General features: G+C 35.3%; 1 protein-coding gene across 8 annotated transcripts in view; it reads left to right on the forward strand.

The window, feature by feature from the left end:
• Nucleotides 1-27,592, forward strand: part of LOC117985176 (uncharacterized) — a 211,660-nt gene that overhangs the window by 105,819 nt on the left and 78,249 nt on the right. The window lies entirely within an intron of this gene.

Genomic DNA, 27,592 nt, shown 5'->3' on the forward strand with positions numbered 1-27,592 from the left:
TAGGTAGGTATGAAAGAAAATTTTACAGGCAATGTGACTCTCCTTAAGTCGTACCCTAAGTACTTAAATATAATAAATAGGAAACCGAACGTAAGAACTCATATTATATTTATATTTGGAATCAGCAAAACATATGAAATATTATGATCATCATTTTGTAGGTAATAGGTAGGTATGGAAGAAAATTCGGCAGGCGCAATGTCTCTCCTACAGTCGTACTTCAATATAATTTCCATACTAAAGTCACAAGTTGTGCATGCCGTTCCGATCCGATGGCCTTGCCCAATATACCGTGTAGTGTCTTGAGATTTTCCAACTTCCACTATTCGATAGATCTCCATCTAGTGAGTTTCATGAAACACTGCCCCGAGTTTCGCTCTCAGTTTGTTTTAAGATATAAGTGAATACTTATATCCGATCACTTTATTGAATTGACTGCTATATTGCAATTCTGGTTAAACTTGAATTAGACTTTATACTTTGACGTAAGATTTTTTACACCTTTATTACCTATTATCTCCCAAAGCCACCATGATCTAAACAAACATCCAAACAAACGTTCCTCCCAGTGTTGGGGAAAATCTTACGTCAAAGTATAAAGTCTAATTCAAGTTTTAAAAAAATAACCGGTGCATTATGAAAGACTAGCTTATGCTCGCGACTTCGTCCGCGTGGACTTCACAAATTTCAAACCCCTATTTCACCCCTTTAGGGGTTGAATTTTTAAAAATCCTTTCTTAGCGGAAGCCTGCGACATAATAGCCATCTGCATGCCAAATTTCAGCCCGATCCGTCCAGTAGTTTGAGCTGTGCGTTGATAGATCAGTCAGTCAGTCAGTCAGTCAGTCAGTCACCTTTTCGTTTTATATATTTAGATAAACAAACGCTCTCTCCGCTAAGTATTTGTTACATTAGCCACATTATCTTCCGTAAAAGTAATAACTTATATTATGAACGCTATTCCGATCGGATGCGCATTTCCATGTCCAATATACCGTGCAATATCTTGAGCTTTCATCCTTTCACGGCTTCGATAGGTCGCTGTCCATTCACATTTATGAAACACTACTCCGAATTTAGCTCTCCATTTGTTTTCTAGGTACGTTTTGTTGCCTTATTGAATTTTCTCATACAACGGGTCATTCCAAAATATGAGCTAAATTACCTATTTAGTAGAAAAGTTTATCTCATCCCGTGGTCTTTGAAATCTTTTATTTCGTTTTTGCTCCCGTTTTTGAAATGTACCTTACTTTGGATTGGAATAGTATAAGGTTTATTTATATAATATGAGTTACAGAGTCGGAGCTTAAGGGAAACTGCTGTTTTACATTACAGGCTACAGCTACTCGTATTTTATTCATTTTCTTAAGGCGAGTCACCGAGGCTAAGTGGAAAAAACTGGTTTGCTAGATCAAATGTTTTAGGTATTTACTATTAAATAATGGCCTTGCTAAAAATATACAATATACCTAAAGACATTGTCTAAAGAATGTGCTACTTTGATACACAATAGGAAGTACTTCACTCGATCAAATAAAATCTTGAACTAAGCCGAAATAAAAGTCTAAAACGAATTATTTCATACTAAAATTTCTGACTTGGTAAATAATTTTTATATGGAAATATTTGTCTTTAAGTACTCCAGAGAACCTGCTAAATTTTGGTTTTCAACAGGACTTCTATTATTTATTAAATTCAAATTTAACGTTTGAAACACAGAATTTGAATGTTGCCAAGCGGTTTAATTCAAAGCCGCGCTGCCCGCCTCGGTGACTCGCCTTAACTAAAAATGTACCTTAGAAAGAAAGTGTACGATCATGAAGGTGTAAAGTAAATAGATAAGGAACGAATAATTTATTTCAATTTATGTAGTGTAGAAAACAATTACTACAGTGTGGATTTAATGTAAGCTACATAGCGTTTAATCGTCCTCTTAGAAACAAATGTATACGATGTGTAGATAATAACAGATAAACCTAAATTACCGCTTATTTAATTAAATTGCTTTATTTAACGCCTTTAATATTTCCTTAATAAGTTACAATTAATAATCTATGTACGTTGCCAGTAATTTCTTAGAATGATTATGAAATGGTTTTGAACAGATTTTGCTGAATAAGAAGCTGAGTAGTACCTTGCTCCCGAAAAAAATATTTGTCCTATTAACAAATACCTACAGGTAGCACAACTACACAGAATAAGGACTAAAGTTAAATTGAAAAGACCATGGGCATGGTATATATTTCATGAGTTATGAAACTCGCATTATCTAATAAATAAATAAAAACAATATTAAAAAATCACGCATTTAATACTTTAATTTTTCTTTCTTTCTTTCAAAACATACGTATAAACTCCTATTGACCATTATTATCTATTAATTATTTCAGATTTATTGATTGGTAAACTTTGGAGATAAAAGAATGGTATTTTTTCATGATAAATCAAAAACTAAAGTATTTTGCACAAAAATAAATAAAAATCTGTTTCAGAATGTACGATTAAAGCCCTTTCATATGATATCCCACTTGGTATACCTAGTTATCTTACTTTGAAAATTGAAAATACTAATTATTTGTTCATGAACACATTTTTTGTGATTTGGTTTTTGGATTTTTTTCTTGACTTGTGCTATAAGACCTACCTACCTGCCAAATTTCATGACTCTAGGTCAACGGGAAGTACCCTATAGTTTCTTGACAGACACGACAGACGGACACACAGTCAGGCAACAAAGTGATCCTATAAGGGTTCCTTTTTTCCTTTTGAGGTACGGGACCCTAAAAATGAAGAAACCTCGAATTTAAGGACAAAGATTAAAAATTGCTATGGTTTTCTTTGTAGAAACTAGCACCTTCAGTAAGTATCAGTAGGTAGGTACCTACTATATTTAAGCGCTATAGCAATCTCGCGTACAGTTCATGCTCATCGCTTTAGTCTAGTTAGTAGTTACTATAACGAGTACTAACGAGGGGGTAAACAAGATAATAGAAAATGGTTCCCCACAGATTCTTGTTAAACTTATTATGTGCAATTTTAATTATTATGCCATAGTTGAGAGTAGGCAACCATTATTTCCTGTTATTTATCCTTGTCTATGCCCTAAGGGGATTATATCCTTTTTTAAATTAATAAAATTATAAGGGAGACACAGTTACATTTACCTTACCTTACTAGGTATTACATAATATTATTTGTAGATATCTATTAGTGCAATAGTGCATGAGTTTGAAGTTCTACGAGTACCTAATACATCTATTAAGTAGAAGTATCTACTTATGCAGAATTAAAGAGTAATTTTATAGAATCAGTAAGAAAATAATATCTATGATAGATATTTTCTTACTGATTCTATAAAATTTATCGCTGCCCTTCAACTGTCCACTGGTGTTAAAGTTTCAGTAAACAAAATAATGCTGTTTAAACAAATTATTTGGAAAGGCAAGAACCCCAAAAAAGGCTCCGGGCGCTCAGGCGTAAAGGTTAAATTATTTACGCAAATCTCTTATCCAAGCTATCTCATCTAGTTGAACCCATAAACGAGAGATCGCTGAATTGAAATCGAACGGAAAAATTCATTTGAGGGAGATTCTATATCGATTTTTCAGGGTGATCATTTTCTGCTAAAGTGGCTAAAGTGTTGAATCACATTTTTGTGTGTGGAAAGTACAGGTTTGTAGTTTGTACAATCTATAGATCTACTTTAATTTTAACTACACATAAAGATTTGTTTTATAAATATACCTAAATATAAATGTCTACTGGCTGAGCTCGGAGTAATAGTTCTAGTTTATATTAAACGCTAAAAGAGGTAGGTACTTGGTAAGTTTGGATGTAGGGGGTAATCTTCAGAACTATGTCTGATTTTGAGAATTCTTTCACTGATAGACAGCATCATTAATTCGAGTGCTATCCATACTAATAAATGCGAAAGTGTCTGTATGTCTGCTAGCCTTTCACGGCCTATCCGTTCAATCAATTTTCACAACATTTGATACAGCGATAGCTTGCATCCCAGGGAAGGCTACTTTTATCCCGGAAAATCAAAGAGTTCAGACGGGGTTTTAAAGACCTAAATCCACGCGGACGAAGTTGCTGGCATCATTTAGTAGGCCATAAAATATTATAGTGCCGCCGACTGCAACCGACACTACTATGGTTTCTATACACATTGTCAATAACTTCATATGAAGATATTTTAAAAATAAGTACGTACCTACCGTAGTCGCCGTACTTAAGTACCTATTACGTTACTACTACTACTACGTGGTTTTTACTTGTTACTAAATAAATAAAGTTTGAAAATCATCAATCAAGTGAAATATGATGTCAAAATTTGTTTCAACAAGCGCCTCTTGTGAGGGGAAGATTCATTAAATTTAAGATGAGATTTCTTCAGTTCAAGTGCTGAAGGCGTCAAAGTTTGAAAGTACCAGATTTTTTATAATTTAATGCCAGACGATTTTCAAAGATGATACCATATTATAAATTAAGTTATTTTCAAGAATTGTAGTCTCGTGGTAACATCGCCCTATATTATTTTATTTTCATTCCTGTTCGTTCGTAATAAGGCCGAGCATACATTGGCAATGTTTACTTTCAGCAAGAGAATTTTAGAAGCATTCAAGCATTTCATAGCTGCCGTAGACAGTGTTTATTTTTTATACAACTGCTCAAAAAATCTATATATATAAAAGGAAAAGCTGACTGACTGAGTGACTGATCTATCAACGGACAGCTCAAACTACTGGACGGATTGGGCTGGGCATGCATATAACTATTATGACGTAAAAATCCGCTAAAAAGGATTTTTGAAAATTCAACCTATGAGGGGGTAATATAGGTGTTTGAAATTTGTGTAGTCCATGCGGACGAAGTCGCGAGCTTAAGCTAGTATGTAATATTTTCAGGGTTCATTTGAGATGTGTATATGTGAGTTTCTTTATTCCACCATAATTTTTCGAGGTATGGAATATCGTTAGAGTCCTAACATCATCCCGAGTGTATTATTTTAACTTAATCACGAGACCTGATTTGAACTCCGCCTACTGTACCCAACTGTACTTAGGAGATTTTCTTTACCTAATGGTTTTAGTAAATTGATCCGGGTATATATCTTAGGATTGAAATTTGAGCAACTTGTTTATTTGAAACCCGACCTGTTGATATATAGTCAAAAGTCAAGCGGTTGTTTTAGAAAGGATTCTATCAACATTTAAATAGCTTAAAATTAACAAAAAATACGTTGTTACATGCGATTAAAAAGTACAAATTGTGCGATTTCGGATTAATCTGTCACATAAATTTAGGTAAACAAAATAAGCGGTTGTATAGTCCACAAAACACGGCGACTGGACTGTTATTCCTGTCCGGCTATCCAGTTTGGCAAAATGCCAAGCCGAATTGTAGTTCTTATTGCTGTTGTGGCTCTAAATGCGATATAACTTTAATCTTTACTGTGTTGCTATAACTGCATATCATAAAGATGGAAAAGATGCAAGCTTTCATTTAGATGTATTAATTTAGAATTTTTATGGCTAACTATGCACCCCATGGAACTATGAATTGATTTAAGCGTATTGATACGACGCTGCGTAGAAACTGTGAAGGGAATAAGGGTTACAAACTATAAGTACTGACTAAGTAAATGTATTAACACATCATATTTTGTGTAATCTCTATAAATAAAAATGAATCGCTAAATGTGTTGCTGATCGCAAATCTCGAGAACAGCTGAACCGATTTCGCTAATTCTTTTTTTATAATTTTAAATTAGCAAGTAGCAACCACTGCAACAGTAGGTATATTATATTAGACACTAGCTGCCCCGGCGAACTTCGTACCGCCTAAGAGTCGATTCTTTTTCAGAACAGTAATAAATGATTTTATGAATGTCTACTGAGGAAATATGAAGCAAAGTCGCAAAGCTATGTTTCCAGTATTAAGAAGAATTGCGGGATACCAGTGCTCAGCTCTTCGGGTTATGTAGGCGAAGGAATATGTGCAGCTATCCGTGTACTCTCTCGCCTCCATGACCTGAAGAATTGGGCAATTACATCAGTGAAGCAAGAAATAATGGAGCAAATATATGAGCTGTACACAACGAGAAGAAAATAGTTTTTTTAGTCGGTATACAATAATTATATGTGCATTTTTAGATTGATTTACTTCAAAATATTTTTTATGTATTGTGCTAGCTATTATAGCATAATTTTTAAGGTTAGTACCTAATCTGAATGCAATGCAATCAGGTAAATAAATGGTGCCTACCTGTCTATATTTTTCATTGATTTCATAGCCTTTCAGGGTAATAACTGAGGCAATAATATAATCGATTGTAATATAATTACTCTATTATACATCACAGTGAAAAATAAAGACATATAATATCTAAAGTTAGGATAAATGAAAAAAACTGGCCAAGTCCAAGTCAGGCTCGCACACTGAGGGTTCCGTACTACGGTCGTATTTTTTCGACGTATTGCACGATAATTCAAAAACTATGATGCATAAAAATAAATAAAATCTGTTTTAGAATGCACAAGTAAAGCACTTTCATATGATACCCCACTTGATATAGTTATCTTAATTCGAATATTGAAAATACTAATTATTAGTTCATGACCACAATTTAATTTTTTTTTTTGTTATCTAACCCTAAATTCACGGTTTTCAGATTTTCCCCCTAAGGCCAGCTATAAGAACCACCTACCTGCCTTTCATGATTGTAGGTCAACGGGAAGTACCCTGTAGGTTTCTTGACAGACAGACAGACAGACATACAACAAAGTGATCCTATAAGGGTTCCGTTTTTCCTTTTGAGGTACGGAAAGAAGGAAGTGGAATACAAAAGGCAGGCCTACATACTACGTTTGATTTGATTTACATTTGTTATTTTATTTTTCCTGTGATCGATGTTTTAATCCTATTGCTCTATCGTATTGTATACCTTTGTTTGCTATTTTAGTTCAATTTGTATTATCCTAAAAAATCATATAGGTTGTTCTAATCAGTACCCACAACAATACCCATATTACAAATCCAAAAGGGTATTTGTTTGTTGGTTTGTTGGTATGTCCTTCAATCACGTTGCAACGGAGCAACAGATTGATGTGATTTTTTGCATGGGTTTAGTTAAAGGCCTGGAGAGTGACATATAGGCTACTTTTTATCTCGGAAAATAAAAGAGTTCCTACAGGATTTTTAAAAACTTAATTCCATCAGTAGTAACATTCACGTTGGGAAAGAAGCTTAAATGATGACTCCTCACCGCAAAGCCACTGTTGGAAGACCCCACCAAAGGTGCACAGAACATTTCAAGAGAGTCACTGGTATAGCCGATGAGTTACAAGAGGAACAAATTCAATACCTACTCTATTCTGGTGATCCTTGCAAGAGAGTAGACACCAGTTGCAAAGGAGGACATCTATCGGTTGATTCAACGACGACACTAAAATAAGGGGGAAATATTTATTATTTTCTGTCCTGTGTGGCTATCTAAACCAATATCACTTTTGATCCTTCACATAACGACTCATAAAGCATCTGGCACATATGTTCCGATCGTAAACCCTTCTGTTATTATCAACTCGAGATGGGACGAAGTGGACGCTGTTCATGACATTTTAATGACTAAAATGGCCGACGCTTGTGCTGAGGTCAAACATTTTATTTTCGACTCAAGTGTAATGTAATTGTTTGTCTAGATATTATAACAGTACGCACTAATTTTATTAGTATCGGTTATATTATCATGTGACTTCTGACTGCGATTCCTCCGCGTGGTTTTAAGTTTTTTATAAATCTCATAGGCACTCTTAGATTTTTCGAGATAAACGTAGCAATAAGTACCTATTCTTGTTTTGCGTACACTATACTTCCCGAATCAAAGGATTAGTAAAGTGATATGAGTCTCATATTTTTAGCTTAAAACTAATACTATAAGGACTTACTTACTGTCTTATAATCCAAATTACCTACATCCTAAAACTCCCACTTTATGTCTCAATGTATAAGAATACATCAAAAGTGCTCGTAATACTTACGCTTTATTGTTTCTTTTTTATATTCAAATGATATGTTCTGAGAATGGTTCTAAGTTATAGAATTTTTAATGTAGCCCGAGTACTAATAAAATATCTTCTCGAATATTCATGTAGGTATACCTATTTATGATATTATCAAGGGTTCATAGGCTGTTTCAAGCCTGATTTGAGGGACGGAAACCTTAGTTATGTATCCTTTATGAGCATGCAATTATAGTTTTACTGTCTAACGTCAAAACCAAACCGTAAATACAAAATAATACGTATTATGATATTGGCCAAATTAATATATTATAACCTTATAGATGATGTTCGCAACTTCGTCCGTGTGGATATTTACAGGTTTTTAATCACGCGGAAACTCCATGATTTTCCGTGATAAAAAGTAGCCTATGTGCGGATTAGCAGACTTCACACACCTTTGAGAACATTATGAAGAACTCTCAGGCACGATAATTTTCCGTCACCGTTAAAGCAAGTAATATTTCTAAGGCACATAACTCCGAAAAGTTAGAGGCGCGTGGGCGGGATCATCAACCTCTTGATATTCGATTAGAAGTTACAACTTAGGAGGCCGACATCTTAAACATTAGGCTATCACCGCCACCATATTATTATACTAGCTGATGCCCACTGCTGATGTGGATTTAGGGTTTAAAAAATCCCGTAGGAACTCTTTGATTTTCTGAGATAAAAAGTAGCCTATGTCACTCTCCAGGTCTTTAACTATATCCTTGCCAAAAATCACGTCGTTCCGTTGCTCCGTTGCGACGTGATTGAAGGACAAATTAACAAACCTATAAACCAACAAACAAACACACTTTCGCATTTATAATATGGATAATCATTACAGCGCTGTGTGTAGCTATATTTTAGCTGAATCTTCTGCAGTTAGAAGATATCACAATATTATGTGCATAATAAACAGTGCCTTGACTGCAACATGTATGTAAGTAATAAGATATTCGTACCTATGTACGCAGCTTCTACATGGGAACAGCTTAAAGATTTAGCAAGTCTAAAGAGCTGTCAGTTCTGGGTATCCGAGTCCTTATGCATAATATCTCAGAAGTTACGACATTGAGCTATAATCAATATCAATATAGGTATAATTTATAAATTACAGCCTCTAGGCTATAATTTATTTCTTAAAGTTACTTGGAAGTTGAAACAAAATATTGGTGTATATAAAGTGGTTTGAGTGTCATAACTTATAAAGTGTTTCGTCTCTTTATAAAGAGCGTGGAAAAGGAAGAGTACCTACTTGTCTTGTTGTTTTTGTTGAAAAAAGTGATACTTGAGAAGTACTTAAAAAAATAAGAAACGCAATTGTTATTATTTTTGTTCCTGTAAAAAAAGTCCAAAGTACAAAAAATCCCAGGGCAACTTAGCAGGATAGTTTGGATTTTTACCATTCAGACTTAGTAAATCGTAGATTTTACTGGAATAATCTTAGGATTTACCGTAATTCGAGCAGTTCCCAGGTGAAGAAGTCAAAAAGTTCAAAATTTTATTACTTGTAAGAAAACTACTAGTGACTTATGCTATGTCTGTAATGTCCACCTTGCTTTCTTAATTCTTTGCTAGAATTTGCTTTCTTAAAAGCAAATACTATTACGAAGATCCGGCATGAAACTCAGCGGCTTTTCAAATTATAAAAAAAATACTTATATCATGTAAAACTTTACTAAGTAGGTACACCATCTTGATGGCTTCGGGAAAAACCGGTTAAAGTAGCATCACATATTAGAGAGAGAGCCAGTGCGTGCCAGACCTTTGTTATTTTATAAAAGCTAAAAGTTTATCTGTGTATTGTCCCCAACACAGGGACGAACGATCAGCGACTATGCAGTTTGTATCATGGCGGCTAATGAAGTAATGAAGGTGTACAAAATCTTACGTCAAAATTTATACTATAGTCTAACTTTTCTATATTTTCTTTGAAATCGTATTAGAAATCATGTCATGCATAGCCAGACACTTAGTATCATGGCAACCCCTGCCAGACGCTCTTAAAGTTTAAGTATAAGTTTAAGGGTGTCCGGCAAGGAGTTGCCACGATACTAAGTGTCTGACAATGCATGTCATTTTCTAATACTATTCCGGAGAAAATATAAAAAATAGACTTTATACTTTGACGTATCACCTTTATTATCTGTCATCTCTCAAAGCCGCGATGCTCAAAACTTCATAGTCGCTGATGACTCCTGACTGTGTTGGGGACAATACACAAAGAAACTTTCAGCTTGTATAAAATAACGAAGGTCTGGCACGCGCTGGCTCTTATTTCATTAATTATTATCAGCTATTTGCTGAATTTGAAATTTATTTCAAAACATTTCCTTGAATCCAAACATGCTCTGAAGTAAACTAGAGGTCACTGGAGGTCATTTCAAAATAAAGTCACGTGATCAGTACCGCCATATATGTTATCTTTTTGGATCAATCCTATTGGAATGCTGCATAGATACCTACATTAAAATATTAAAATGTTCCTGTAAATTGCTTGTAAAATTTTCATTTGATATTCTATTCTGAGTTCAATAGCGAAAGAAAAAGGTGTCGAAGTAGGTACTCGGCGGTATTAAATGTAATTTATTAAAATTACCACTTCAATGCCAGCGAAATTGGGCTTGCGAGGATTCTAAATGCAAATCTGAGCCACCTGCCTTTAAACGTACAAAAATAATTGGATCTCTCATAGCAAAGGATTTGAATGCCCGCCTAAGTAGATACTTCTAATTTTACATAGTACTTAGCAAGACATATTTAGAGACAGAATTGGCTTAGTTAAAATGGCTAAAAAACACGCATTAAAATGGTGCTTCCACCATTTAAATGCGTGTTTGTAGTTTATGCTTATTTTTTACCCAAAAGCATTAAATAATAAATACAACAATGGTGTTAGCCTAGTGGTTAAGACGTCTGCCTCCTAGACGGTTGGCCCGTGGCTCAATTCCGGGCACGCACCTCTAATTTTTCGGAATTATATTGTGCATTTTAAGCAATTCAACTTGCTTTAAAGGTGAAGGAAAACATCGTGAGGGAACCTGCATGCCTGAGAGTGCTCCATAATGTTCTGAAAGGTCTGTGAAGTCAGTCAATCCACACTTGGGCAGCGTGGTAGGCTATAACCCAACCAGTCTTTTACTGAGAGGAGACCCGTGCTCAGTAGTGAGTCGGCGATGGGTATCAACATAATGTCAACCCGAAGACGTGTTATTGTTAATTTCCGTTACGGTCCGTAAAGGTCAAAATCCACGACGCGTCGTACATAAACCATTTCTATTATAGGTACTTACATTTTCTAGAGTTCTGTGGTCTGTATCTTTACCATCTAATGAGAATCACGTCAAAAAAATAACGCTGCAAGCAAATTAACGCCTGGCTGTTACTGATTTTAGTAGCATGTAGAGAATTTAAAATAAATTTCATAACACTGTTAATGCATAATAATATCCTGAACCCAGAAAATAAAGGCGTGCTTTAACAAATAAATGATCCATAATATTATAACCCTGCGCTAATGTGTCGAACACTTTTGGTCAAAGTTAAAAGCGAAAAGTCTTACTGAAATTACAAATTGCTTGCAGGAACATCCAAAAGCAAATGGCTTGATGATAACCTTGTTTAGTAGGTTAGTATGTTTCGAAACCAAAATGGGTTGGTCTTCAAAATACTATTAAATTTAGGTAACTGGAATCTTCTTAAAACAAAACATCGTGATATACTGACGAGTACGATTGATGATTTTTGAGTTTTATTCTAATTTTTAAAAAGGATTATTATAAACATCTATAAATTGCCTAACAGAACAGTGGTAGTCTAAGATAAGTTAAAACTTCCACCTCTTACCGGGAGGTCGGGGGTTTGATCACGGGCATGCACCTTTAACTTTTCGGGGCTGTGTGAGTTTTATGAAACATCGTGAGGAAACCGCATGCCTGAGAGTTCTCCATAATATTCTCAGAGGTGTGTGAAGGTCTGCCAACTGAAATCTGCTACTACTTGGACTATGACATAAGCCCTTCTCATTTTGAGAGAAGATCCGTGCTCAGTAGTGGGTCACCGATGGGTTGATAATGATGATGATGTAAATTGCCTGATTAAAAAAAGAAAGTAAAATTTATTTAGTGACAGATTTCCTTAAAAAACTGTGTTTATTTTAAATTGAACAAGTCTGGTTATTCGCTGTCGCTTATGACATGAGCCGCAGAAGTAATTTAATCTTATAATCCCATTTTGCGTTTAAAATTAATCCTTTTCATTATAATATTATTTATCATGCTCTGTACCTTCCTATAACTTTTTCTTTTCTTTTGAAATCTTCAATATCTACTAAACCGGACCACATATTAAAACAAATAATTATTTTCGTGCAGAATGCAGATTTTTTTGCAACACGCAGAACTCAGTTATGAATTTACTAAATAAAAACCTCCTGAAGGACCTTATATTATGTTCTGTTCCTATCACTTTTTTATGTTATAGGCGTTTTTATTATGAGTGTTTTTTTTAGTGTACGGTCACATTTTTGCGTTTATGAAGAAGCCATTTCATAGGATTATAATCCTCATAATAGGTTCATAATTAATTATCTTCAAGTGTAATTATTTAAGTAATCCTAGAAAAAAAAACTGTGTACTTATAGTAGGGTGCAAACAAATCATCAGCACACTGTAGTAAAGTATCCGTAGCGTTTTGTGCATTATTGAGTTTCAGGTTTGTTTAGGACTTTGTGTTCTTTATGTCTTGTAGTGTTTTGTAATAACCAATGGATGAAAAATAAACTGCCTACCAATTTAAATGTAATTTTTTGTTTTGTGCTGAAAGTTTCTTACTCCATCTGCAAATCGGTCGATCGGATGAGTGCGAATCCGCCGTAAGGGTTCCTTTTTTAAACCGTAAAAAAGAATTGTTCAAATTGGTTCTCCCAATAAAAAGTTATGCTAGAACATTGAAGAAACTTTCATACATACATACAGTGGCGTGCACAGGGTTTGAAGCCAGGGTAGGCATTACTTAGGGGAACCTGTTTACTGGCAGGACATAATGTAAAATTTGCATTGAGCTATTACAACTGGGGTAAGCAGTGCAATTATACCTCTATGACCTGCACGCCACTGCATACATACATACGAATGCATTTATAAATACACATATGAATTGAATTATAATTGCTAACCTCCTCCTTATTGAAGTCTGTTCAAAATAGCACTTTGGGGAGTGGTGATAATAGTGTTTATTGTTATAGTGACAATTGACAAATCAATAAGGAATATTGCAGTCTAGCACGTAACATTCCGTGTGTTGCCGTCATTAGATTATACGCATAGCCGAGAGATACTGTCGATACTATTGATACTAATTCTATAGGATATATTCTGATTGCTGAAGTGATCTACCTACTATATTGTCTGACAGAACTATTTCCAATTATTGTTCCAAGCAGTCGAGTCTGTTTTCTTCAATTAGATTTGAGAAATGAGAAGCTGGTGAATAAAACGATATAACTGGGATATAACGATATAAAGGGATTGATAAGAAAGCTCAGAGGTAATCAAGAGAGAAGGCTATGCTCGGATTATCTCGCGAGATCAAATCAGATATGCGGAGATCCAAAGTTAACAACCAGATCAATGGACATTTATTATTAAATTCCCTTCGAGAGAAGGAAATAATCATTCTTACAGTAGCTTCTCAATATATTTACAATAATAAAGTTTTTGTACGACGAAACATTTTCAGTTACGAAAAATCGGCTATGTATTCGATAGGCAAATGAGAAATCGTAATAATAATATGCTCACGATGCGCTCCGCCTCAAAAAAGGCGACAAGTAATTTACGTGAATGAGTGTAATCTTTTATTTATTATAAAAGATTACACTCATGCAGATGCCCGCGACTTCGTCCGCGTGGACTACACAAATTTCAAACCCCTATTTCCCCCTTTAGGGGTTGATCCTTTCAATATTTCTTTCTTAGCGGATGCCTACGTCATAATAGCTATCTGCATGCCAAATTTCAGCCCGATCCGTCCGATAGTTTGTGCTGTGCGTTGATAGATCAGTCAGTCAGTCAGTCACCTTTTCCTTCTATAAAGTTAGATTGCGATGTCTTGCCCGGAAATGGATAATAGGTATTCCGTTAATAAAATGTGCGGAACCCTAAAAAAGCGAGGCTTGACTCGCACTTGATCAATTTTTATTTCTATTGAAGTAATTGTTCAATGTTCAGAACCATGTAATAGTGCCAGCTGAGGCTCCATAATTTGTAGTGGCCCATTTTATAGCTAAAGAGAACAAAATTATTTAGTACGTTTTTCGTAGCAGCTGCCAGCGGGCCCTATTTGTGGCTCATTATTAAATTCACAATTGGATTTCTGCCACGATGCAATTCAGGAAACGAAATTAAAGGATTTGGATTTAATTACTACTTTATAAAAATTGAGAGTCGAATCATCAGAATGAGATCTATAAGTCGTCAAAAGAGCAAATGTGATTAGGTACGTAAGATGAAGATACTGTGACGAATTTGCAAACACAATTGGAAGTATAAATTCACCTTACGAGTTTTCTCCTACTATAGGGCCTTTTCTTTTTAAAATACCTACTCTAATAGGTGTTTTCATTCAGTAGCACGTGAAGAGCTCATTACTCAGCCTAATATTAGCGGTAATCATTTTCTATCATAAAAAGAATTGTTCGTCAAAACTCTTTCAGAAAATTAAGTAGATACTTTACTTTATTTATGGGAAGAAGTAAAGTACACAAAGTAAATAAATAAAGGACATAAAGTTCACATTATAAACTACACGACTTCTATGGGATTATGGGGAAAAGAGCAGCCTCCAATGGCATTCTGAAACCCTCTCGGAAAAATTTGATACTCCATTTCTGAGCACTGGGTGGGCGTACACAATACACATGCAATACCGGTGCACCATAAAACGAAGATTTTATATTGAATAATTACATACGAATCTAAAATTATTATTGTAAATATTATGTGATGTCTGATAATAAAGATTATATTATATTTATCAAAAAAAATATTATGAGGGATATCCATTACTCTGAGTACTACGGTAGTTCAGCCGTCAGACATTTATATTAAAAAAAAAATTTACAAAAAAAATAAAAACCGACTTCGTTACACAAACACTAAAAATTGAAAAATAATTTAATTTATTACCGATTATATTATTTTATAATTATAGTTAATATAGTTAATATAGTTCCATAATAATACTTTTTGGTGCCGGTGCCAATTAGCTTTAGCTGCGCGAATCGTCTAGACTTCATATTTTTATGGGACTCCACAATGGCACCTCATTGGCACCGACCCCAAAAAATATTATTATGGAACTATATTAACTCTTGTATACATAATATAATCGGTAATAAATTAAATTATTTTTCAATTTTTAGTGTTTGTGTAACGAAGTCGGTTTTTATTTTTTTTGTAAAAAATTTTATTTCACAATTTTTAGTGGCCCCATGGAATTATGCTATGACTGGTAAAAAATCTACTGTTTACTAAGCTATTACACTGATCGCGAGCAATTTACTCTTATCCGTTGAGGAGTTCCAGTATCTATCTTCGAAGATGTTCATCAGATCTTCACCAAATTGAAATGGGACCAACTTTGAAGTATACCCTTTCAAACAAAAAAAGAATTTTCAAAATCGGTCCAGGCGTTTTCGAGTAATCGGGGAACATACCTACATAAAAAAAAAAAAAAAAAAAAAAAAAAAAAAATTCCGACGACTTGAGAACCTCCTCCTTTTTTGAAGTCGGTTAAAAAAATGTCTTTTAAATATAATTTAATACGAAATGTAATGTACGATTCTTTGCCTATGTAAAAGACTTTTTTCTAAATAGATGGTATTTTAAACTTAGTACTGTACTTAGTTATAAAAACAATGTATTATATTCCTCCATCATATTGTGTTGGTACATACATACTAGTCTTATACTAAGCGTTAAACAGCCTTTCATTGCCAATACTTCCGTGTGATCGACTCAGTACGTGCCAAGAGTAGCGTATTTACTATTTAGGCCTCCCCACTGGAATACGATGTGTTTTCCTGATAAGTAGGTAGGTATTTTCATACCTCGTAATCACTCTCCCCTACTAAGAGCTTTGGAAAACTTGATATCTTTAACTAAGCGACTACTGATCATACTGACTGACTGCTGGTCATAGGACTGCTGTAGGTATTTCATGGGACATACCGGCAGACTTTTATACGTTTTGTTATAATATAAGGGAGGATGGAAGGAATCCGAAATCCGCTTTTCGAATTTAGGAAAACTTTGTCTACGCTCTACATTATAAAGGGAACCTTTAGAAAATTTCAGCTTTCTAGGGTTTGGGCTAGGAGTAGATGAGGCAATATTTTCTTCGTTTCTTCTCCTATATTCGCAACTAATGCAGTATTGAAATAAAGAGATTTTATATTTTAGATAGAGTTTTTATTTTATCTGTTTCACTTTGACTCTGCATTGGCGTTAAAATCGAGCTATGCGTTTAGGAAATAGCAATTAGCACTGCAGTTGGTAATTGATATCATTTCTTTATAACCAACCGCAGTACGCCATTCAGGTGTAAAGCCCTGTCACACACACAACGCCTCAATGGCTAGTGACGACATTGAGTTCAAAGGTTCAGTAGCTATTATGGCGGTGTTCATACTACGGGGCCGGATTGCTTCCATCGCGATTTTTGTTTTGTAGTTGTAACAACAATCTGTAGGAGCTGTAGCCGTAAATCATTGTCTGCCCATTTGCGGACTAAGGGTGCGGCGGAGGGGACAGTCTGATCTAGGGCGCCTCCAAACCTTAAAAAAAACTTTTAGTGAAAATCCAAATAGGTGCAGTAAATAAAAGTAAGCTTGGATGTGGAGGCCCCATACATAATTAACGACTACAGAGTGAAAGTTATGAATAGAAATAGAAATAAATATAATACAATATGGCTCTTTCTGTATAATTACAGGAAAAAATTCGCGCGTACCATGCTACACGATGCGTTACGACGTCGTGCGTCACCGCACCGCACGCGCAACGGACTTGTGACCAGAGAGACGAGGCGGAAAGGGGTATTGCGTTGCAACGCCATACTTTTTGCCGGAGCGGAAACGCAGTGCCAATACTCAAATCCACAGGTGTCCACAGCGGTGCGGTGCCGCAATGCACCGGAAACGCATTGTGTGGCCAGTCAGTCCGCCGTCCTTCTGCTGCCGTTTCAAGTCACTTTCGTCACGTTGTATCTCACAGCTTATGTCAACTACACAAAACACGATCGTAAACAATAATTCCAAACTTGTTAATTAATTTACAAACTCAACACCACAAGATCCAAACCTTAAACATGATGCGGGGTGCCGACGTCATGTGAGAAACCATTAATTTCACGCACTAACCACACTTTGATCTTTCAACTATCCATTAACTAGGTTAGTATAGTAGATTGGCGAACTTTAAATGTAGTTTAATTAATAAAGTTTAGTCAGTGTGATTGATTGTGTCAACTGGTAATTTAAAGTCGACAATATTTTATCAATTTATAGCCGTAGGTATTCCAGTCTCAAGCCAGTTTTAGCGCTGATTCTCAGACTTAAGTCAACTCGTTCTCAGTCAATAAGTCAGCTACATAGTCAATTGTTCATAAGCAATCTAATTTAAGCCTATTGAAATCCCTAAACATCGAAATTCTAAATTTATTATTATAAAAAGAAAAGGCATGAATTCACTTACTGACTAACTTAACAACACCCAGCCCAACCCCTTGGACCTAGAAAGTTGAAATTTGGCGCAGCAGTTCTTGGTACTCTGGTAATATTGCATAGAATACCTAAAACATTCAGGTAATATATAAAATTATTTTTATTCCATACTTTGCCATGGCGTTCTATGCAATTCCCAGACAGCAAGAAATGTATGACATTCGGGATGAAAATTGTTTCCAGGTATAAAATATATTCGTATACAAGTGCGATTATGTTGTTTATTTGTCATCTAGTAATATAGTATAAGGGTCAAATGTGGCCCAGAAGAAATTCTGAACACCCCAACTCCACGCAGTTTTGTCTGTCTTACCCCTAGAGTGTTTTTGTAAAGCGCGAAGCCAGAAGCGAGAACACTGGCGTAGCCCATTTAAATAATTTGATATTTAATGACTATCATCATCATCGCCATCATAATCGCAATCATCCCCATAATCAACATACCTAATAATGATCATCATCGTCATGAAAAATAAAATACAGAGAAACTGAAAATCATGATGATGATAATGATGGTAATGGTGATCATTATCATCATGAAACTCATGATCTCAGTGTAGCTGCGATTTATTTATTATTTATTTACTAATTATACGATAGACTATCACATTTTATACATTTCCTAGGAGCATTTTGGAATTGTATAGAGTGCCTAGGAATTGTAAACAATACCTAGAACGTATGAAATGGTCACGATAGATTGCATATTTCATACTTTGCCAAAACAAGCGCCGGTATGGAATGACTATAGATACCTACTCTATAGAATCACTGAATTATTTATTTATTTATTTTTATTTTTAATGTACCGAAATTGTAGTTACATAGTAGTAATAAATTAAGTTACATTGAAAATGGTTATCTCTTAACAGAGATTTCTTCCAGCTTCCCATTCAAGGTTGTGAGTAAGGCGTATTAAGAAGTGGAATAGGTCTTACTATATAATATACAATGAATACAAGAATCCTTAGTTAATATATATGTACCTATATACAAAAAGATATACATTATGTCTATGGCATCTAATAAACTACATAAATATCTTATAACAAATACCTAAATTATATATCTTTCCGGTAACATATACAAGGAATAAGGCCGAATTTTTGAATCCGCAGCGAAGCCGCGGACCTGAGTCGCTATGTTCCTAATTAAATAAAGAGACGCATCTGTTTGGTTATATGTACGTAAATGGATTTAGCGGCCGGCGGCGTGGCGCCTCAATAAAGGTGTTTAAAAAATCGGAACCAATTTATTCCACAACTCAACAAATTTCCATGAGATAAAAACAGGTAACGCTTCTAAATGAAATTTTCCATTCAACGTGTTTCATTTCACTTTGGAAATATTGGTTTCATTACTAGGCCGTAGTACAAGATTTTACGTCTCGCCAAACCAAACCAAATTCGAGAGTCGAAATACTTCCGCGTTACAGTAAACTGGATCTTAAAAGCCTTGTTTTAAAGCTCAAGTTTGTCTACACTTCTACAGCCAGCGCTCCAAGCGGAAACATTGCGAAATTAAAATCAGTGGCATTGAATATTTGACTTCAATTCAAGGCTGTTTAGGTCCATTTTACTGTACCGCGGAAGTATTTCGACTCTCGAATTTGGTTTCGTTTGGTGAGACGTAAAATCTTGTACTACGGGTACAGGTACAGGTAGGTATCAAAATTTCGTATGAAAATAAATAGCCTCTCGCCGTATGTTATAAACGTCTCTACGTTTTAATTATTAAATTAATTTAATTATTATTAATTAAAAATAATAGCATCAATTTCATCATCATCATGATCAACCCATCGCCGGCTCACTACAGAGCACGGGTCTCCTCTCAGAGTGAGAAGGGTTTGGCCATTAGTCTACCACGCCGGCCATGTGTGGATTGGTAGACTTCACACACCTTTGAGAACATTATGGGGAACTCTCAGGCATGCAGGTTTCCTCACGATGTTTTCCTTCACCGGTAAAGCAAGTGATATTTAATTACTTAAAACGCACATAACTCCGAAAAGTTAGAGGTGCGTGCCCGGGATCGAACCATCGACCTCCGATTAGAAGGCGGACGTCCTAACCACTAGGCTATCACAGCTCATCATTTTACATGCTATTAATTAATAAGCAATAAAGTATACAATTTATGCTATATCGTTACATTTGTCTTTATACACAATTTCAAGGGAAGCTTTCTAAGTCGTAATTTCATGATAATATGCTTTTAAGTGTCGATCACACAGAACTAAGATTTTTTGATAAAAAAACTTGTAACTTTCTACTAAAACCTAACTAACCTACTCCTGTTTCGCTCGAATGGAACTTTTGTGAATCAGGGATGGAATTTTCCAATATCGTGAAATAAGTATTTCTTTATTTTTAACTGAGAGCCTAAATAAATATCGATGTTCATGTATATAACTTGAAAAATGATGAACTTTTATCTTCTATTTAACTCTCTTAAAAGTGAAGTTTCCAAAAATCCTTTTCGACTAAGAGCCAGCGCGTGCCAGACTTTCGTTATTTCATAAAAGCTGAAACTTTTTCTGTTTATTGTCCCCAACACAGGGAATAACATTTGTTTGGATGTTTGTTTAACTTTTGATCATGGTGACTTTGGAAGATAACAGGTAATAAAGGTTTAAAAAAATTTATGTTGCAGTATAGTCTAATTTTTACATTTTCTTCGGAATAGTATTAAAAATCACGTCATGCATTGCCAGACACTCAGTCTAACTAAACTAACTAACTACACAGTTAAACTAACTTTGGCAGGGGGTTGATTAAGATTTTTTACACCTTTATTACCTGTTATCTCCCAAAGCCACCATGATCCAAACAAACATCAAAATGAACGTTCCTCCCTGTGCTGGGGACCATACGCAGATAAACTTTCAGATTTGATAAAATAACGAAGATCTGGCCCGCGCTGGCTCTCTCTCTCTATTTATTAGTAATCTGCGTTACAAAAGGAAACTATTGTCAAAAATGTAAGTTTCTAACACTTGCGTTGCTAGATATCAGACAGTCAGTTAATCAGGACAAGCCTGTTACCGTCGTCGTAACATCTAATAAACACAATTATTTTTTTGAAGAGAAACGAACATAAAAAAAATTAATATCAAATTGTACGCACACAGGCTTTTGGTTTAACGAATCCCTTTGATAGGCTTGAAAGGCCAGCTTAGATACTTTCGTTAATTAAATCCTAAACCCAAAATTAAATATATATTTAACATTCTCTTTGGGGAAAAATACACCAGTACCTCATACATTAACATACTTACACCGAGCTTACATCATATATGTATAGTTTTATACATACATACTACCTAATAGGCACTTATTATCATAGAGATTTCCATAAAGCTTTTTGGATTGGAGCATAATGAAAATGATAGTTTAACAATGTAAGGATTACAAAGGATCTACCAAGGGATAGTCATGTTAATTTTGTACTTCAATCCTTCTGGATTAATTCAAGTGTAACACTTTAAATTAGTGATTTCCTTAAATAAGAGTGTTTGGTTATTTGATTAAGTTATATAGTACGAATAATTTTTTAACCAACAATCTCTATGTGAAATAATACGTAGGCACAACGCACACTGGCAGAACTGAGGTGCGGTGGCTTTCTTGATAATAATCAGTACCCTTAAGTTATTATAAATATGAAAGTGTGTTTGTTTGTTGGTTTGTTGGAGTATTGGTTTGTTGGTTTGTTGGTTTGTCCTTCAATCACGTCGCAACGGTGCAACGGATTGACGGGATTTTAACATGGGTATAGATAAAGACCTGCAGAGTGACTTAGGCTACTTTTTATCCCGAAAAATCAAAGAGTTCCCACGGGATTTTTAAAAACCTAATTTCACGCGGACGAAGTCGCGGGCATCAGCTAGTTTAATATAAACCTAAACTATAAGCTTTATTTATTTTTGATTTTCATTTTTTTATCTTATTTTTATTTTTATATAAAACCATGTCATATACAGGGTCGTGTTATATAAGCTGTTAGATCTAAGTTCTTACGCACGACTTATCCGTCTTTAGAATGCTGTAGCCGCCTTTAATTTGAATTATATTATAGGATTTGAATAATGTATTATTTTGTATGATTCTGTCGGTGGTTCAATAAAAAAAATTATAACCACGATACACAGTTCCTCATACTGAGTTTCTTTGTCTTAGAGTAGATACATTTAAATATAATTTAGTCCCGCAATAGGGTATAACTGTATACCTATTCTATTTATTTATGTAGGATGAGGAGAAATAATGTATTATTCATAGACTACCTCAGACAGTTTGTAAACAAACTTTTGTTATTGTACATGCGTGATTTAGTACATAACAATAGTGATCTAAATATGTTTATAATGATATAAATATGTTTATATTTATTGCTTTTACACGCGACGATGGACAGCGGAGGCTTAGTAATAGGGTCCCGTTGGCACCTTTCGGGTACGGAACCCTAAATACGCAACTCACGACTCACACAATTAAGCCTCTATAGCTCAACGGGTAGAGTAGTGGACTGAAAACCGAAAGGTCGACGGTTCAAACCCCACCCATTGTCGTACGTGTTGCTTTAAATGTTGCCGTAAAAGCTTTTTTATTCGCAATAAAATACCTATATTTTAAGCAACCTAAAATCCTACTTATACTCGTATCAAAATTTATGCATGGTTTTATGAATCATAAAATATTTCCTTTAGTTTACTAACCGTTTTTATCAGAGACTAACCCTCTAACAAATAAACCTGGAATAGCGGTGGAATAGTTATAATCTGTTTTGTCTTTCTCTGTCATCAGTAATTTGAAATTTGAAGGAAAAAGACAAAACAGAGTATAACTATTCCACCGCTATTCCAGGTTTATTTGTTAGAGGGTAAGTATTTTGTTTGTATATATATGTCCGAGAAACTCGGCAGTAATCGGGACGCAAACGTTGTCTAGTAACGTTGATCGAGTCTGCGCATTATGACACAATCTGGGTTACCAAGGAGACGTAAGAAAAACAATATGGTTTGAAGAGTGGGTAAGAGAAAAGACTTGGGTACTTGTGTAGAATCGTATCCCGCGTTCCTAATAAGCCAACATAATAACCCTGTAGACAAACGCCCAATAGAAGGAAATAAGACGATTCTAGAGCTCTGACGATATATAATGTAGGTACTAGGTATATACTTTATTGCACCACAAAACAGCAAATAACAAAGAAAACTATTACTTTAGGCACATTTAGATGAATTCGCAACCTATGATAGACCGATAAATCCTACCGCGTTCTAAATCAGGCGGTCAAATTATTGGTTCTTCAAGCAGCCCAGCGCTAATTTATCGTTTACTGATCAATACCTAATACTTGTTCCGTATTGTAAGATCAAGAATAAGATGTTCAAAGATGGAAATACATTACATTATCAAGTAATACACTCTACGCGCGTCTAAAGAAACTACGCTTCTGTAGGTATATTCCTTGCTGTTGTTCAACTTAGTTTAGTCTAGAAATACCTAGATTCTTACCATTATCATGTAGGCAGGGAGGTATACCGCCGTATTTAAGTTCCTATTCTAACCAAACAAGCTCGATCTGTTCCACGATACCTTCAAAAAAATTAGAAATTTCCTCCAATTTCTCCACAACTCCCTTTTCCGCATGCCTCTTTGGGCCCAATAACTGAAAATGTATTATATGTATTTATACCTACTAATATTATAATGCGAAAATGTATCTGTCTGTCTGATAGATAGATCTGTCTGTTACTTTTCCACGGTCTTGTTTAATTGGATTTCTATCGATTTTTAGGGTTCCGTACCTCAAAACGAAAAAGGAACCATTATAGGATCACTTTGTTGTCTGTCTTCCTGTCTGCCCGTCTGTCAAGAAAACCTAAAGGGTACTTCCCGTTGACCTAGAATCATGAAATTTGGTAGGTAGGTAGGTTTTATAGCAAAGGGATAAATCCGAAAACCGTGAATTTGTGGTTACATCAAAAAATAATTAAAATGTGTTCATGAACAAATAACTAGGTAGTATTTTAAATTTTCAAAAGTTTACTACACCAAGTGGTGTATCATATGAAAGGGCTTTACCTGCACATTCTAAAACAGATTTTATTTATTTATATGCATAATAGTTTTTGATTTATCGTGCAAAATGTCGAAAAATACGACTTTAGTACGGAACCCTCAGTGCGCGAGTCTGACTCGCACTTGGCCGGGTTTTTTTTATATTTGCTACTGAGACAGTTTGCATCTCGAAGACGGTTATAGGCTACTTTTTATCTCTGAAAACCAAGAATTTCCGCGGGATTTTAAAAACCTAAATTAAAATAAAATATCGTCCATAAACTTATTAAAGTTAAGTAGCTCAGCTCAATTATCCTGTTTTCATCTTCCTACTTAGGGGTACTTCAAAAGCTATAATAAAATCTTTACAGAAGTAAAAGACCTATTTCATTATTTTCTTTGTCAAGCATTTTCAGATAAAGTGAATATATACTGGTTTCACACAAGAATCCCCGAAGGAATGGGTTTGAATAACATGTTCAAAACCTGTTTATTGGGACTTGCTCAACCGATACGGAAATAGAAATAAAACCTTTTCCTCTCGAGAGCGCCTTGGATAATGGCAATATGAGATAAGATCGCAAAATTGTTTCAACGCCACCTAACGGGAGGTGCTGGAACTTCTTCAGAATCTCTCAGAGAGTTTTCAAACAAGTGATTTAGGTCCGTGGTTTCATCTACATTTTTTTCGCTCAGCGGTTTCAGTGCCTACTACATGAGTGTACGAAAAGTTTAGTAGGAGCGCTTAGTTATGTTGGTGGACGAAAATCACGCCGTTATAAATGGTGCCTATATGCCTATCAGAGGTAGGTACATTACCTACATTTCAGTACAGATATCCTACAGTCGCGATTTTGCCACTTTACCACCATGATTCCCTTATAATTATGATTTTGACACTTATGATAATACTAGCTGATCCCCGCGGTTTCGCCCGCGTGGATTTAGGTTTTTAAAAATCCCGTGGGAACTTTTGATTTTCCAGAACAAAAAGTAACCTATCTGTAGTAGCCCGTCCCCGTGATGCAAGATATCTCAGTACCGTTAAAACATTTAAACGCATGATTCTTTAAAAATTCCCATGGTATCACCACGATTTAAGAATGAAATTCCTTAGAGCAAACATGAGGACCCAAATCCTTAGCCTTGACTAAGGGTTTGGGTCCTCGAGTTCAAAAAGTCTTTACTTGGTAGGTACAGCTACTGCCTACCTCCAATATCATCTAATCGTACTTCGTACTGCGACATAATCGCGTTGCATGCACGGACTGCGGCAGCCGTCTCCATTTTTTTAAATTCGTGATATCTCCTAAGATATAGGAGGGGGAGGGGAGAGGGGGGGGTGGGGGGGGGGGGGGGGGGCACTTGTCTCTAATAAAAATTTGCACTTTAAAACATCATATTTTTTTACTATAAGGTTTCCTTGTTGTCGAAAGGATAGGACATTATTATAGTCCAGTCAATAAAGCTTTAACCTTCATCATAGACTGATCATTTTCAGTTGATAAGATGAAACCAGCGCAGAAAGTTTAAGTACCTCCACAATTGTCTAAATATATAATAGGAAAAGGTGACTGACTGACTGATCTATCAACGCACAGCTCAAACTACTCGACGGATCGAGCTGAAATTTGGCATGCAGAATTATGACGAAAATTCAACTCTTGAGGGGGTGAAATAGGGGTTCGAAATTTTGTGTAGTCCACGCAGACGAAGTCGCGAGCATAAGCTAGTGGTTTATAAATTCAGAGCTGTTAGCCATTAGAAAAGTTTTCAAAGAATTGCAAAAAATGCAAAAATTATAAAAACTTCATCTTTTCAATTTCATTCAAAGCCTCTTTATGGTAGACTGGCCTATTATTATCATTGTTCTCGAACATATTTTAGTACGGATTTATTAGACTATTGGCGTTTACTACGAGTAGACAGAAAACATTATTTTTCTTTATTATTCTGTTTGTTATGGTTGTTTGCGGTAGCTCAGAGCGTCGGAGGGAAACAAAGAGGCGTTGAAAGTGGGATGTACAAACAGAGGCTGACATTGATTAATTGTTAATTAAAATATCAATGGGATTGACTTATTCGATTGGGGAGTGAAATAAACGCATTTTGCGAATTATTGTTACCTTTATCTTAATCTATATAAAAGGAAAAGTTGATTGACTGACCGACTGACTGACTGACTGATCTATCAACGCATAGCTCAAACAAATGGATAGAATGGACTGAAATTGGGTATGCGGATAGCTATTACTTACGAACGTAGACATAACTACGTTAAAAAAGGACTGTTGACAATTCAACCCCTAAGGGGGTAAAATAGGTGTTTGAAATTTGTGTGTTCCATGTGAACGAAGTCGCGAGCAAAAGCTATAGTCTATATAAATAGAAATGAAATCCTGTTCGGTGGTAAGGGCAACACTTTGAGAACAGCTAGACAGATTTGGCTATTTGTTGTTTTAAAATATTCACAATATTCCGAATTAGGTTTATACGGAAAAAAAAATTAGAAAATTTTCCCGGAAATTTTTCAAATTCTGGAAAAACTGAACGTCCTTTTTTAATGGATTTTTGTAAGAACTCGAAACCATAACTCACGATTGAAACGATGGATATGCGGAATACCTTTTCTTATTTTGTTTATGGTAATGCTAAAATTATCTGGGAAAATAAATCGGAACAGTAGGGACCCTTTCGCAATACTAATTCTAGAGGGCGTCACTCCGCCCGTTACGTAAACAAAACAAGAATATTTAGAAGACCTTTTATTTAAATTTGGGCAGTATAACGTGTGTCGGGTCAGCTATTAATAATAAACGATATAAGTAGGGTAGGTGTATAAACATTTTAAAATGAGACTGAAGTGAGAATCAGTATAGGTACCTAAATGATAGAGAATAATAGAGACCCTCGTAGATCACAGAATTCATTCACAGGCTGTGCATCACAGCTAGCAGTAAAAACAACAATATTTAAAGTTTAATAACTAACTTTAAGTTTAAAAACAACAAAATTTAAAGTTAACTTAGATTATATTAACGTTAGATATTATAGCGGCCTGAATTACCAAGCAATTCCAGAAAAATGCTAAAAATTGTGAACCCATCATGAATTCAACGTACCGCAAAAGAGTGGCCCTTTACACTTTTAGTTTTCAGCTTTCGAGTGCTACAGCGATTATAAAGAGCAACGCTCACAGACGGAGCGAAGTGGAAGGTTTGTTTATCAACTTAAAATCGGCTTATTTTCTTTGACGTAGTATGGTTAAAATGAGCAGGCTCTAGGAGACTCGCGCGGTGCATAGGAGTCAGCAGGACCTAGCAGCGCACCGCGCGAAAGTCCGACTGATTCACGCCAATAATATTATAACCGTGCATTAGCCGTCTCTCAGAGCACCTCTTTACGCGTCACGCTATACTATTATATCACTCGCTCGCACTTATAGACCTTATGGAACTGGAACCTGATACTCTGGTGTTGTGTGTAATAGTAAAAAAGAAACAATACAAAATTAGCTACCAACTATACCTGCGTCCGAGGGCATCCCTTTATCGATAACGACTTCTGTGGCATTCTCACAACCCCATGATTGTTATGATTTATGACTCCGTTCCCACGTTCATAATAGCTCAACTATAGCTGTGACTCTACGCTACTCGCTGCCACTCCCCACATTTAGATTTTAG

This window comes from Maniola hyperantus, chromosome 9 (assembly GCF_902806685.2).
Source record: "Maniola hyperantus chromosome 9, iAphHyp1.2, whole genome shotgun sequence".
Classification (NCBI taxonomy): domain Eukaryota; kingdom Metazoa; phylum Arthropoda; class Insecta; order Lepidoptera; family Nymphalidae; genus Maniola; species Maniola hyperantus.